Source organism: Parasteatoda tepidariorum, chromosome X2, assembly GCF_043381705.1.
Source record: "Parasteatoda tepidariorum isolate YZ-2023 chromosome X2, CAS_Ptep_4.0, whole genome shotgun sequence".
Lineage (NCBI taxonomy): Eukaryota > Metazoa > Arthropoda > Arachnida > Araneae > Theridiidae > Parasteatoda > Parasteatoda tepidariorum.
The window spans coordinates 14,535,499-14,551,001 of NC_092215.1; the positions used below are offsets into that span (position 1 = coordinate 14,535,499).

A 15,503-nucleotide genomic window follows, 5' to 3' on the forward strand; every position below is an offset into this window, starting at 1 on the left:
ATTTATATACTTATAGTGAATTCTATCATTTAATAACAATCATTTAATAACAACAATATTTGTTGTTAAAAATGCATATAACATTCAAATTTGAAGTAATAAAATAATCTTTGTAACCGTTTATTTATCGATGAAATAAAATTGGGCTGTGATATCCGACATTCATGTGAGCGGGGCTACCCGAAATTCAATTTTTTTGTAAATTTGTAATTACTCGAACAATTTTTCACATATAGACTTCTTTCTTTGTGCAAATTAAACTTAAGACTACATACTTTAATGCTGTATGTATAGAAAAAATTATTTTTTTAGTATTAAAATGAAGTTTAATCGAAACATTCAACCAATTTTTCTTTATTTCATAACTACTGTATTCAACATATTTTCAAAACTATTGTTTACCATGTCACAAGCTGCATAAATACTTGAAACTTTGAAAATAATCTTTTCTTAATATAACAATTAATGTCCGATGTCCCATTGACTTGAAAAAGTATTCTATACATATGAAATTGACAGTGGGAGGGGGTACCCGCTGGGCGGGGGTACCCGACACTCCCCTGCTTAATTTTGAAGTTACCAGAATTAAAAGACTCATAATGAGTGAAATATAATGTCCAAAAAAATTAATGGCAAAGCTCCTTTTGAATGTATTCTTGCCATGGAAGTCTACCATTAACCTGACATGAGATTTAATTTTTTTTTATTAAACAATATTACTATTAGTATTATCTTCCATCTCTGTTGCTCCTTAAACATTATTGAATCAACCAAATATACAAAAATCAATCCGATTGAATTTAATATTTTGACCCTTCTGATTTGAGAAACACAAAACATGGCTTCTACATATATTCCGCTTTAAATCAAATAATCTTTTTTCTATACATAAAAACATACATTTCTTGTATTCCATATTAAAATACTTCATATTATGGAACACTATATTTATAGTCAAATGAAAGCTTCATCGAAACTCACAGAACACATTATGTTCTAAACTACATCCGTTGTTCAATTATAAGCATCAATAATCTTAATTCTCCATTAAATTGGAGACCAACTTGCTTTGGTCCCATGTGATTTTCAGTTATTAGACCAAAGATAAAGAGTAAAATTCACAAGAGGCTACTTTACATGAAGTACTCTACCAGAGATTTAAGGAGCCAATTTAATCAGAATTAAATTATCTCCCTTAAGGACAGAGTTTACATTTCTATTGAATTTTCCTATTAAAAGTAGTCACGGAAATAATTTAATTCAAAAGAACTTGAATTAAACTGGGGAGCTGCAGTAATAACTCAATTGTTTTCGATGCTAAATGCTAACATTGATATTTAGACTGTCTTGTTGTACTTAATAATTGCTTGTGTAGTTATTAATACATTCTTATTTGAATTTTATTATTCAATAAATGTTATATAATGTGATAAATAGTAAAATATCGATACCTTTCTGTTGTAGGAAATTCAACTTTCAAAAGTGCATTTATTGTTATATTTTAAATTTTATCTGTAAAGGTAATGAGTGGTTCTAGGGTTTTTGTAGGACATATCGCTGGTTCAAAACTAAAACGACACTTCTGTACTCATTTCTCATTCAAGTAGCATGAGAAGTGGGTGCTGAAGTGTCGTTTTAGTCTTGAACCAGCGATATGACTCAAGTAAAAAATAAAATATTTTTGATAATTACATTTCTTTATTTAGTGATTATGTATCTTATCCTAAAATATCTCTTGGACCTTGCGCCATAAAAAATCTATATTTAATCAATCAAATCCCAAAGTATCTTTGTATCAAATTTAAATACATAAAAATAACTATATTCTTATGGAAACCATGCTTAAAATTATAATTCTTAGGTGTACCTCCAGTGCAAAATCATTTGTTAGGTGACTCTCATCATCCTAACATTTTTGCGTTTCTACGCGCAATTGGTCTTTTATACTGTTATATAACTGTTTTATCCTATTCACAATTTTATCTGATTTTATTCATCTTTGAATGCAACTGTTTTATAATGCTTTACTGCATTTACATTTTATCTGATTTTACTCACTTTTGAATACCTCTGTCACGTTGTATCTAGTTTTATAAATTCCGTGTGACTTTTAATGAGGAAAATTTGTAATATACATTTACCTTTATTTTAAAACTGTTTGTTTGGCGCAGCATGTCCTCCTTTGGACTTTGTGCCATTAAACCCCATATTCAATCAATCAATCAACCAGTGCAAAATCACGTATACTCTTGTGAGCATTAACAGTGATTTCCTGAATCCAAAAACTTACCATGTCATTAGCATTGAATAATATTCAAGATTTTACAAACAGTGATTTTTCGAATAATTAATGAATCTAACTCGAATATTTTCGACCATAGTGCTGAAGTAAAATATTCTCAGTAGTAGATGGATCATGGGTTAGAGAAGTCAGGCAAGTCCCATAGAAGTCAGGCAAGCAGTGAGAGGTTCTTGTCCTTTTCCTCTCCATGTAACGAAAAAAAAAGTTCCATCGAAAAGTCCACCACAAAGGCAAAATTTCTCCCAATACTTGATCCAGAAGTTCCTTTGTCTTCTAGATTGGGTTTAAAATTACAAGGCTACGGACTTGAACATTAGTAGTCGTAAACCCAAAAATTGGGTCGGCTGTTCAACGATTGTTATAAACTAAAATATTGAATGTTAAGTAATACGCAAAATAAATTAAAAGAACATATATTTTGTACTTTGCGCCATCGTACCCTACATTTAATTCGCAGCAAAAAATTTAAAATCTATATTTACTCCTAGTTGTAGCACTAAAATAAAACCAGTCACTTTTTAAATATTATTCATGAGAAACAAAAAGCGAATGAGTTTTGCTATAGCCTTCTCCACAGAAATCCAATTGTATGGAATCACTTANGATCCAGAAGTTCCTTTGTCTTCTAGATTGGGTTTAAAATTACAAGGCTACGGACTTGAACATTAGTAGTCGTAAACCCGAAAATTGGGTCGGCTGTTCAACGATTGTCATAAAATAAAATATTGAATGTTAAGTAATATGCAAAATAAATTAAAAGAACATGTCTTTTGTACTTGGCGCCATCGTACCCTACATTTAATTCGCAGCAAAAAATTTAAAATCTATATTCACTCCTAGTTGTAGCACTAAAATAAAACCAGTCACTTTTTAAATATTATTCATGAGAAACAAAAAGCGAATGAGTTTTGCTATAGCCTTCTCCACAGAAATCCAATTGTATGGAATCACTTACTACGAAAAATATTTTGACCCTAAGACTAATTTAATTTAAAATCCAGAGACAACATTCACTTCCTCATTGTTTTTATCCATTGTAAGTAAACCTCACAATGACTTGTACTTTAAATTTCATTCTTCAATTATATATCTTAAATCAAGCAGTAGTAGTATACCATAAAGAGCTCTTGCTCCAATAACTCCAAACTTTTTTTTCTTACGGCGGGCACTTGGGATGTATTGCCCCATTGGTCTATAATGCCAGAACTGCGACTCTCTTCTCGTTACCCAGTGGGCACCTGTGGTGAAGCGACGACGGGGAGCAGCGTCTCCCACGTCACACAACCACAAACCCGTTTATAGGGCGGGTCACATTCACACAATCACACAAAAGAGAAAGGACGTAGAACACAGAGAGAGAGAGAAACATCCATGCCCTGAGCAGGATTCGAACCCGCAACCATCAGCTCCGCAGGCACGCTAACCACCTGGACGACATAACAGAAAACTAAATTGCATATTTTAAAAAACCGTTAAAATTATATTCACGAATAAGAGTGTTTTGTGTACATACGAATCTAGAATTTCTAATATAACAAATATTATTTTATTTTTAAACTAAATATCTGAAATTATTAATGGATTTTTCAGTTTTATGTTGAAACGTAAAAAAAATATTTTTCTTTTTTAACTCTCAGTGAAAACACACATCATTGTTAAGCTATTTACATAGATTTTCAAACAGAAAAGCTTAACTCTTGCATATTTAGAAATAAATAAATTGCTTCTCTTTACCGAATATATTTGGAGAAATGTTTTTTAAAAGCATGTTTTAAGCGAGCCATACATTGCTGACCGTCACCTTTTCATGAAACACGAATCTTTACTAACTTTTGGAAGATCCATTTGTCAATAGCTGCTTCCATTTTTCTCTTTGGAAAACCAATGCTTTTCTATTCTTTTCCCTTTCTTAGCTCTATTCTTTAGTAAACTTTAAATAAATACGCAAACAGTTTCGGTCGTTGAAGTCATATATTCTAAAAGTTGAAATTGATGAATGATTCTGTATCATTATCTCTATATCAGTTTTGACTTTAACAAATTTGAATGTACAATTCTTAACTGCATAAATTTGCTCTCTTCCTCCTAGGGTTTCAGTTTATTTTGCTTGGAGTTAATTTTTTTCACTTAGGTTTAAATCATCCATCAATTTCTAAAAAGAATTAAAAAAATGAGGGATATTGTATAATGCAAATGTTTCTAAAATTATTTTGACGTTTTGATGCATGTCCTTTTTTGCACCATTATTCAAAGCAATTCAATTCGACGTTTTTATTGCAAAATCATTGTACTTAAAAAAAAATATCAAAAACAATGAAACGAACAGCACTTGAGTGCTCCTTAAAATTTACTATTGCAGGATCTTAAGTATAAATTTAATGCCATGCAAAAGCTTGCTACGCATAATCTTTTTGGATGTTATTCGCCAAAAATCATTTTTATAGTTACTTCATCTTCTTCAGAGCACTTAGAATGACTGCCTGAAATTTTTTTATCCTGTTTCTTTAAGAATTTGTTGATCTACTCATTATTTAAACACCCATTTTAAAGATCTACCGTAGTTTTTAAAATAACTGGTCAACCTACTAACAGGTAGAGGAAAAACAAAAGAAATCTGAAGAACATTTGTTTCAAATTATTTTCAGACCGATGGTCAGTACATGCTAGCTTACAGTGTCAAATTTCATATAACTCTTTTACAATTCTACTTTCATTACTCTACAACTTATCGTAGAGAAGTTGAAAGTGAGTTTTACAGTCGTTGAGGAAAGAATTTTATGGTATAAATGCCATTCCGCTGCCGCCGTGAAGGGAATCATTTTTAGAGTACTACTGTTGCACCAGCCGTCTCTAAGAAGTCAAACTGCGTTTTTAAGGTCATAAAAATGCTTTACGAATTTGTATACATAAGAAGTATTAGACTAAACTTTATTATTAAAAAATAAGTGACTGTTTTTATCACAAATGAAAAATTAGCAATCTTGTTCAAAAAAATATGTTATAAAAACGAGTCAAAATCTCAGTGACATCAAAATATTGCTCTTAAATAAATATGGATGCAATTTAATTATCTAGTTTTATGAATTCCGTGTGATTTTTAATGAGGAAAATTTGTAATATATATTTACCTAAGATATACATTGTAATATACATTTACCTTTATTTTAAAACCGTTTGTTTGGCGCAGCATGACCATCTTTGGACATTGTGCCATTAAACCCTACATTCAATCAAGCAATTTAATTATAGAAAAGCTGCAAATTTACAATCTTGTTGAAAATTACATGTTAATAAAGCGAGCCGAAATCTTAGTTGCATCCATAAAAATCGTTCTTAACTAAATATGACTGCAATTGTGAAAAAAGCGAACTAACAACTAAGAATTAAGAACAAAAAGGTGTCAAAATATTAAATAGTATATTTAAAAAAAAATATTTACAGCTTCACGCTCTAATAAACTGCGCATTAAATATTTAACAAGCAATTTATCAATCAAAACAAAACTAGGTAGTCAATTTGAACTACATGAAATATCAATTTTTATTATTGCATTATATTACACAATATTGTATCGAATCGTACGTCCATTTAACAAAGAAATCTTCTCAAGTTGATGTAAATTTTAACTAAATTTGGTAAATTAATTCAGATATTAGTGGATAAACTATTTTTAAATGATCTTAATAGTCGATGAATTGCGAATCAGGATCTGTAAAAATCCTATGAAATATATTGTTAGAATCCTAGCAAAATTGTAGTTAAATCCCTTTAACGTATTTGAATTGTAGAACATAAATCAGTTTCCGTTTTATGTAAATAACATGGAGTCTCAAACTGAAACAAGTTCTTACTGTGCTTTGAAATTAAGCAGGAAATTGATGATATAGAAGGTCCCTAACGGTTTTAGAAGATCGGAGTTGTGGATTTAACTGCTTTGATGGCGACATTTGACCCCGTAATCGTATTTCGAAATCGCCAAAGGGGAAGGTGGTTTCAAACTATAACTTTCGGAATTAGACCAATCAAAGGACAATACATATTGGTGGATAAAGGGATAAGTTAAAAGCCTTTTGGTCTTAGGTAACTACACAATTGACGTTGCAAATGGCCAGTATATTTGCTGACAAATAATTTGTTTTCAAATGTATACATTTGAGATCTCGTTCATTTGACTCTAATTATTTGAACAGTTAAAATGCTGAATTTAAACCAGATTCTTAGAATGTATATTTTAGGGTTGCATATTGGATATTTTTATGCTATACTGGCTTCAAATAATTACCATTGTTTCCATGGCAACGAAACGTTTGTGTTAGACCATTTGTTGGAATTTTAGTTTGAATCATTGTGCTCTAGTATTCTTATTATTTTAAAGAGCAATGTGTTACAATTTCTATTTTAAACAAGTAAGTAAAAGTAGGTATGCATTAAATCGTAATATAGGTTTCTTTTGCATGCTAAGTTATTGTTTGAAAAGATTTATGATCGCGTTAATTCTGATTGAGATTTATTTCTAACTACTGGTTAAACTGATATTTATGTTCGTACATTAGCCTCTATTATTTTTAATCCCTAGATTACAAACTTAAAAGAAAAGGGGATTAGTTAGAATTGCCTGCAATTATTTAAATATAAATTAGTGCTGACATTATATTCCGTTATAAAGTATAATTCTAGCAATATTTATAAAATATATTAAGCATATTAAAATAAAATGAACATAAATGTAAATTATAAAATGTCATATAAATGTATAATAAGGTATGTGTTTAAGAAAAGTGTTAAAAACGATTATCCAGCTCTTACGGTTGCGATTACAATGGCGGAATTCCAGAGTTTTCAAATGGTAATGCCATTTTCCTTTCAAAACAGGATATTTACTTTAAAAAAAACTTAAAACGTTGTTGGAAATAAGTTTAACATGAATATTTATGACACTAGACAGAGATGAAGAGAGCAAGATGCAACATACAACTTACCGCGTTTCTGATTGCATTTTAATTTTTCAGTAAAGAAATTAACGTGATCCTCGTAATTTTCTTTTCTGCTATGATCGCGCATTTCCAGGAAAAATGGGTGTTACTATACGGAAATTTTTTGAAAGCTGGATAATGGTTTTTAAAATTGATCTTGACATTATTCATTGTACGTTTACATAAGTTTTCAGGAATTTTATGCTATGCAAGAGCTTTTAAGTTGTCTAACTTATTTTACAGTTACCCGGTATATTTTTAATCATTTTCTTATAATTGCATAGATTCTAATTTGATTGGTCGTGAGAAAATATTTAACAGAAATAATAAAATAACAATAAATGTAATAAAAGTTTTCCAAAAATTTAGCAATTTCTGCAAAAGCATAAATACTTAATTAACAGTTCTTAGATACATATGTTAGAATCATTTGCGAGGGTTGTAAATTAAATAGTGGCAACTTAACCTTTAAACTCACAGAAGGACGGGCATGCGCAAATTAGATATGGGAGCTGTGAGGTGGGGCTGTTGTCGATGTGTAGAGTGCAAAAAAAAGTCGATTAGCTTAGAAGGGTAGTTGTTGTGTGGCGTTAAAGTGAGGAGTTTCGTTTCCATCGCTCTAAAGCATGTTTTCAAAAGGTGATCAGCGGTCGTGGCTTACAATCGAGGTTGCCCGTGGCAAAAATGCAACAGAATGCTATCGAGGATTAGTGGAAGCCTTTGGAGCAAATGCTTTACCATATAGGACAGTAGCACGATGGATTCAAGCATCTCGTCTTTTTTCGTCATTAAGCCTTTTCACAACATGCTTTAGAGCGATGGAAACGAAACTCCACACTTTAACGCCACGCAACAACTACCCTTCTAAGCAAATCGACTGTTCTTTGCACTCTACACATCGACAACAGCGTCACCTCACCGCACCCATACCCTATTTACGCATGCGCACCCTTTTGTGAGTTTCAAGGTTAAGTTGCCACTATTTAATTTACAACCCTCGTATTTATCATGGTTTACAAAATAATTGTTTTTCAACTTTATATTTTGATACATAAGTATTGATTTTTAAACAGTGCTACCACTAAAACTTTTTTTCTTAACGGACATGTGAGCTATCTATTTATATGTAGCATTCTACCCATGATTTCATATACACAGCTGCCAATGGAGTATCGATTTTCCAATCCAGCGGCTTTTAACGACCCGTTCTTCAGTTTGGTGTTCAGTTTCTTAAATAAAAAAATAAAAACTAGATTTTTCACTTTATTTTAGTTCATGTAACAAATTTATAAGGGAAAAGTTTTCATAATAATTGCTACCAACTGCAACCAAGAAGAAAATCTCCAAACTAGAGATCGTGTCCTTAAATACCACTGGATTGCAAATTAACAACCCGAAAGTTCAAGCTCTCCACATTGTTTAAAGTGGTGGCTAAATAAATGAGTAAGTAAAATGTGTTAAAATGTTGCCATCATTAAATACATAACTGTTTGCTTTTCCTACATTTTATATGTACCTTTTAATTATTTACATATCATGGTAGTCAAAATCTTTTTGAATCAAATGTTAAAACAGAAATTCTTTACAGCTTTAAATAATTGGGAGAAAAATCCGCTAAAAAACCACAGAAATAGGCAGGTCTACATATATTCTTATCATTTGTCTAAGTTTTACCTGATATAGTTTTAATTTTCTCGGTAGTTTCATTTTATATTAACAAGACTTGTTAGATAAAATTTATTAGCCTAGCAATTGCTGCGTGCTATTGGCATTTTTCGATTTTATTTACTTTTGTATTCTTACTTATATACTATATCATTTTGCACGTTCACTTTTAACGCATTTCATACACTTTTGATTATACCTGCATTATTTAATACCTTTATTCTTTTTATCAAATCTTGTAATTTATTGTATTAGTAACATACAGATGTATTAGTAACATACACTTTTAAAGCCTTTGCTTTCTTTGCATTACTTTGCCTTTTTTTTTCAGAGTGGCATGTTCTTTTTTGGACCTATGCCATTAAACTCTACATTAAGTACGGTTAAAATATTTTCTCCTATGCACATTAATACATAAACTTATTTCAGTTTAAAAATAATCTGTTCAACTTCAATAGTAAAATTTTAACAAACTAATTTACACTTGAGTAAATATTCACGCTGAAAATTATTATAGAGATCCATTAAAGGACTTTTAACTAAATATATTTGTATTATTCTCTTAAGTGTTCCGGGTAATATAGTTTTAAATGATAAGTAAAATATTTAATTTTTTTTTTTTGCAGTCGAGTTAAATTAATTACGGTTTAATGCAACAATAACTTAAATAATTTTTGCACTGTCTTATAAAAAGGAATAAATTCACACTAATAGCTTTCAGTGTTTAAACAATGAGCACGTGGTATATATATATATATATACAGACGTGCCAACTTTTAATCCCTTCCATTATCATTTTTCCCAGTGGTATTAAAATGGAATTAAAACTTCAATTTTAAGCAAACAAATACGTTGTATTTGAAAAAAATTAAGTTGACAACCATGATAGTAACGCAAATTAATATCTGTGCTTAATTTTTGTAANTATATATATATATATCAATGCACAGCACATAGCAAATCACTTCAGCAATGGAGTAAGAACGCCTCTTTAAAATCCTCTATTTACACTCAATTTGGGCCTTTTGTTTTCATATTTTGTAATCTGGCAATCTTGTTGCGAAAATATTTTTAAATCATTCTTGAAAAATTTCCCGTTCATGTAAGTACATCTGATTTCGCTACTCGCTTTATAGTTTTTGTTTTGTTTTATACTGTTTTTTCTTTTTCTTTTATTTTATTTCCTGTTTTTACGTGTTATTTTTACTTATTAAGTTCTATTTTATTTGTTGTAATTTCTGTAAAAAAAAATTTTTGAGTGCTCCTCACACTATTGTATTAATATATTTTGCTTTGGCTATATTGATACAATATCAGAAAGCACTCTTTTTTGCGGATATAATCGTGTGGACTGATGAAAAGATATCTTCTATTTTCCGGGTTTTTTTAAGAAAAATGTCATCCTTTTTTTTTAATCAGTTGTTTGTTATTTTTTTCATTTTTATTCCCCCCCCCCCTTTGCATATGTCTATAATTTTCCTAAGAGAGTTGTGCATTTGGAACGTCAAATGTTTCGGATTATACCGTTACAATGTCGAAGAGTTGGACATTTTTAATTGATCTCGAAATAACAAAAATTTATGCAAAAATTTATTTTAACAAGAAAAAAAACCCTACTAAATAAAAAAATAAGTACATTATACGCCGTTTATTTAATTCTTAGGACTTTATTAAATTATTTCATTACTTTCACAAATCCTAAGGATTTAGGCTTTACAGCAAAAAAATCCTTAAGTTCAGTACTGGTGCTTGTGAAAGAGACATTAATGATTAACGCTCGTCTTCAATTTTCGCAACGAGAGGCATATCTTGTTTATTTCAAAGCCATGTTCGTTAAAATTGAGTATGAATTCACAATTCGTTATTGAGATAACAAAAGATTCCTTGAAATCTATTTCTTGCATTGAGGACAGCAGTATCACAAGTGTTTTAAAAACATGCGAGCCGACTTTCACATCTTGTTGTAGAATAATTTCTCAGCAACTAGTCTAAGTCTACGCCACATTTCGCACTATTGAAGTAAATGGACAGTGTTTGACTTCTATGTGTTGTCGTCTTCAACCTTATTATTATAAATACAATTCAGAATTATGGCTTTTTCTTTTGTCCCTATAAATTGTTTTGCTTCCATTTTGCAGTGAAAAAAGGGACATAATGACGAAGAAGTGACACTGAAAATAGGAGAAAATGATCTCTTGTTTAGATTTAGATTTATATCCGTCGTTGAACAGCAGACCCAATTTTGCGTTTACGACTACTAAGTTTCAGTACCCTTGTAATTTTGAACCAATCCAGAAGACAAGGAAACTCCTGGATCAGTACCTCCAGTGGTATTGATTTGTTATGAGAACATGGAGGACTTTGACTCGACAGATTTAACGTGCATCAGTCACCATTGCATAACGTGCATCAGCACACTGGGAGTCTTCGGCCGGCGGGGATCGAACCCACGAACCCTTGGTCATGGGTCCAGTGCCCTACCAATCAGGCTATCCCGGCTCTATCTCTTGAAACTTCCTAAATGATAAGGGTCAAAATGACCTCCTTTGTCAGCTTTAAGTATTTCTGTGATTATTTAATTTACTAATCAACAAACGACATGAAATTTTGATATAGCTATACTTAGAAACAATTTAGGAAAAATCACGAAATCTGAGTGCAGAAACGTAAGAAATAACAAAAAACAATTAAAATGATACGTATGGCTCTTCTAGTGTAAAAGACAAAACAATGAATATATAGAGAAACTGTCTTTAAGTTTCCACATTAAGTATAACTTTATAAATTTTGACATTTTTCAAATGTGAAGTCAAAACATTAGTATTTTTTTTTGAATAACTCTTCCTATGTTTAACTGAATTTATAAAAATACAAAAAATATTAACAAGTCTATACTTTTAGCAACAAAAAGAAGAACGAAGATAGAGAAGAATTATAGGGAAAGGGAAATAGGAAAAGAGAAATAAGATGTAGGTTAATATAAAGTTTGAAAATAGGAATAAGCAACCTGCCTTAAGGGGACAATTATCGGTCAAGGGTTAAGGATGGAATACGATACTGAATATTAAAACAATTACTAGTACACATATAGTTATTAGCTAAATTACATCACAATGATCTTGAATACTAGTGGGCTGCGCCACCTGCTCGCTGACGCTCGCCAACCCCCGAAAATTGCTACGCAATCTTATATGGTTTGCTTCGCAAACCAAGGTCGCTTCGCTCGCTACTAGCTTAATTCCATTGCAAATGCACAAAATTCTAAGAATTCAAAACAATCATTCAAATCCATAAAAAAACTTTTTTTTTAAAAAAAAATTACATCTTTTTAGTAAATACTAAGTCCTTAAAATAAATTTGAATTCAAATAAATGACATGTAATTCATCAAACCTATTAGAAATGTGCTATAGTATAAAATCTTAAGATAAAATTTCTAAAGCTGATATCTCTTTTAAAAGGTTAAAATTTTGGCTATAATTCAGTCTATTAAGAATTGAAATAAGTGAATTGCAATGGAAAAACCTGCATAAGCAAATAAATTCCAGTGAAACAAATAAATTCGCGATATAAATCAAAAATTAGATGATATAAATCAAAGAATTTTAACTATTAATTATTTAAACTATTCATTTAAGTTTTTATTTTCTTTGACTTTATCCATTTTTTAATTTTTTCGCCTGTCTTTCTTTTTGATGTAACTGGGCGGTTTCTATTTAGATGGTGAATTGTTATAGAAGTGATTACCTTGTGAATTAATCATTTTTTTTTCCCAAATTAAGGTCAATATCCCAAGACATAGTAGGAATGGAGTTAGTTAAGTCATGCATTATATCTTCAATGTTGTCTAGAACAGGGGGTTTCCAACTTACACGAGGCCGGGGGCCGCAATTAAAACATCAGTCAAATGGTGGACCGCAACTTTATCAACATTTTATATAGGACTCTTTTATGTTTGAAGGAACATTAAATATTACCGTCAGATTTTTATCAAGTTGTACAAAACAAACGCACTGAATTACGAATTAAAATATGAAGTAGATTTTTAAGCAACATAAACGATTAATTTTGCATTTGAATGCAAAATGCATTTCCTTGGATGCAAAACCTGAGAAATAAACTTTTTTGCACCGTTGGTATGTTAAATTTCACAGAAACGAAGAAATTATTTTTTTTAACGAAAGAAAAGTATTTTAAATCTATATAGGTTTTTTACGAAAATTGTCTGCAAAAAATGACAACTAATATATTTTAATTCGCGGGCAGCCAGTTGGTAACCACTGGTCTAGAATATAATTATTCTCGGAAACTATATTTTTTGGATGCGTATTTTTTAAACGCTTTTTCTAACAATTCCGCAGTTAAATAACAACCTATTTCTGAATTTTTTATTTCTATGCATACATTTGACGAAAGATTAGGTAGCTTTTTTACCATTAACAAGCGTTTAAGTTAAGAGCTAGTTAGACCGAACGCTCCGTTCCTGAAATAAAAGTTCAAGCTTTGCACCGCCGTGACGTCACAGGTGAAAATCGAAGGTTTGGCGCTGGGCGAGAGTTACTTCAAAGGAGTGAACCAGCCCTTCTCATTCTCTTTCGCCCTGATTAATTCAAATGTATTTTATTTTATCGAATGTGCTCAAACACGAATTAAAAAGACTGATATTTTAAGAAAAGTGATATGGGGTCTTTATGTAAAAAAATAACATTTTTGAATGACACTTATTATTACACCTGATAACTTCAAAACTATTAATCCTACCCAAGTCAAAATTGATGGACCAACATAATCTTGATGACATCCATCAATAATTCCATCATGAACTATTATATTTTTGACGAACAACCCTCACCCCAAAGTAGGAATTCGGACTGATTTATGATGACCCAGCATAAGAATAGCAACTTGGTTTGATAGTTTGTTTATTCATCCATCAGAAATGAAACATCAGAAATTTCCATCATAGTCTCTCAGACATCAATAGTTGGAACGATCATGCATAACCATCACCCCGATGTAGGAATTTGGACTGATTTATGATGGCCCAACATTAAAAAAATTGTTTNAGCTTATTTGCAATTAACAAGCGTTTAATTTAGAGCTAGTTGGATCGAAAGCTCCGTTCTTGAAGTAAAAGTTCAAGCTTTGCGCCGACGTGACGTCCCAGGCGAAAATCGGAGTTTTGGCGAGGCGAGAGTTTCTTCAAATGAGTAAACCAGCTCTTCTCTTTAGCCCTGACCCAACTATGCTAGAACTCAAAGTTACAGTTGTAGGGGAATTGTTGAAATAGGGGGCTTGTTTTCAGTTTGCTTTGTTATTTGTTCAGGTGCATTTAAGATTATGCCCCCATAACAAGAAGTCACTGGAAGTGTTTGTTTTTTAAGGCTTCTAGTCTCTGGTGTTTTAAGTAACATGTTATGAAGTGTTAGTTGAAAGTTGTGTTTCGTGTTGCAAGTAAGTTTTTATGATAGATTCCCTAAATTTTCACGCTTGTTTGAAATTTTTTTTATCTTCTTTCTTCTTAACTACTGTTTCATCGGGTTTTTGTGATCATTGGCTAATGTTTAAACATTTTTCATTTACTTAATTTCTGGTTTCTGCCGAAACTTTTGTTTAGAATTTCATTAGTGAAGTCAACAAAAACTTTTTTTATTTGATATTGTATTTAACAAAATAAACTTTTCTCTTTATTTATAAACATAAACAAAAGTCATATTGTGATGAAGTATCATTCCAAAGATAGTATTATTCCAATGAAAAGCGAAATACGTTCATTAATTAAAAAAAAAAGAAAATTTTATTAATAAGAATACCAAGCATTTATATTTAAATTTACTCATATAAATAATTTTAAAGCAAAAATATCTCTTTTTGAAAATTAAAAATGCTTTTAAAACACTCTTGGTTTTTTTTTCAAGTGGTAAACAGTATTTTAATGCTTCTGAACACTGATGAAGAGCAATAGCATATACAAATAATTTATTTTTCGCAATTAAATTTTTTAGCGCATGTAATGAATGGGTTTTAAACAGAAATGCTAAACTTTCATTTATACTATTCAACGAATACTCTCAAAAATTTCAAGTTTGTCTTAATATTTATGTTTCATAAATTAAATTATGTATTCATTTGCAAACAATCTCTACCATATCTGCTTCAAAATATTTCATTAAAAAGAAGTTTAATTCTGAATTATAAAGAAAAATATTTTATTTAATGCTTTCATAGGAAGATTTTGCTCTTGATATTCAAAAAATATATTCAAATCTGAAATAGCCAAAGTTAAATTAATATTTATTATGTATAGCCCTTCAGTAATGCGTGTCAGACTAAATGTAATGAGACGTATCGTGCATATTTAATTCTTTAGAAATATGTATTTCCCATTTCAATTACTAGTATATAAAATTTATTTTGGAGAGACCATTTAATTTGTTGTGGTTTATTAAGTTAAACTCATGAAGAATTTTGTGTTATTTGTAAGAAAATACGCTGTTATATGTGCAGTTTGGTTATGTAAAAATATTATTTTGAACCTTTTGACATTAAACCTCTAATTTTATT

At 30.5% G+C, this 15,503-nt stretch overlaps 1 protein-coding gene across 1 annotated transcript in view; it reads left to right on the plus strand.

Annotated features, from left to right (window-relative positions):
• Positions 1-14,257: 14,257 nt before the first annotated feature.
• LOC107455346 (atrial natriuretic peptide-converting enzyme) overlaps positions 14,258-15,503 on the plus strand; it is a 396,108-nt gene continuing 394,862 nt past the window's right edge. Inside the window, exon 1 of the mRNA XM_071188087.1 lies at positions 14,258-14,393. The gene's annotated coding sequence lies outside the window, so the exon portion shown is untranslated. The remainder of the gene's footprint in view (positions 14,394-15,503) is intronic.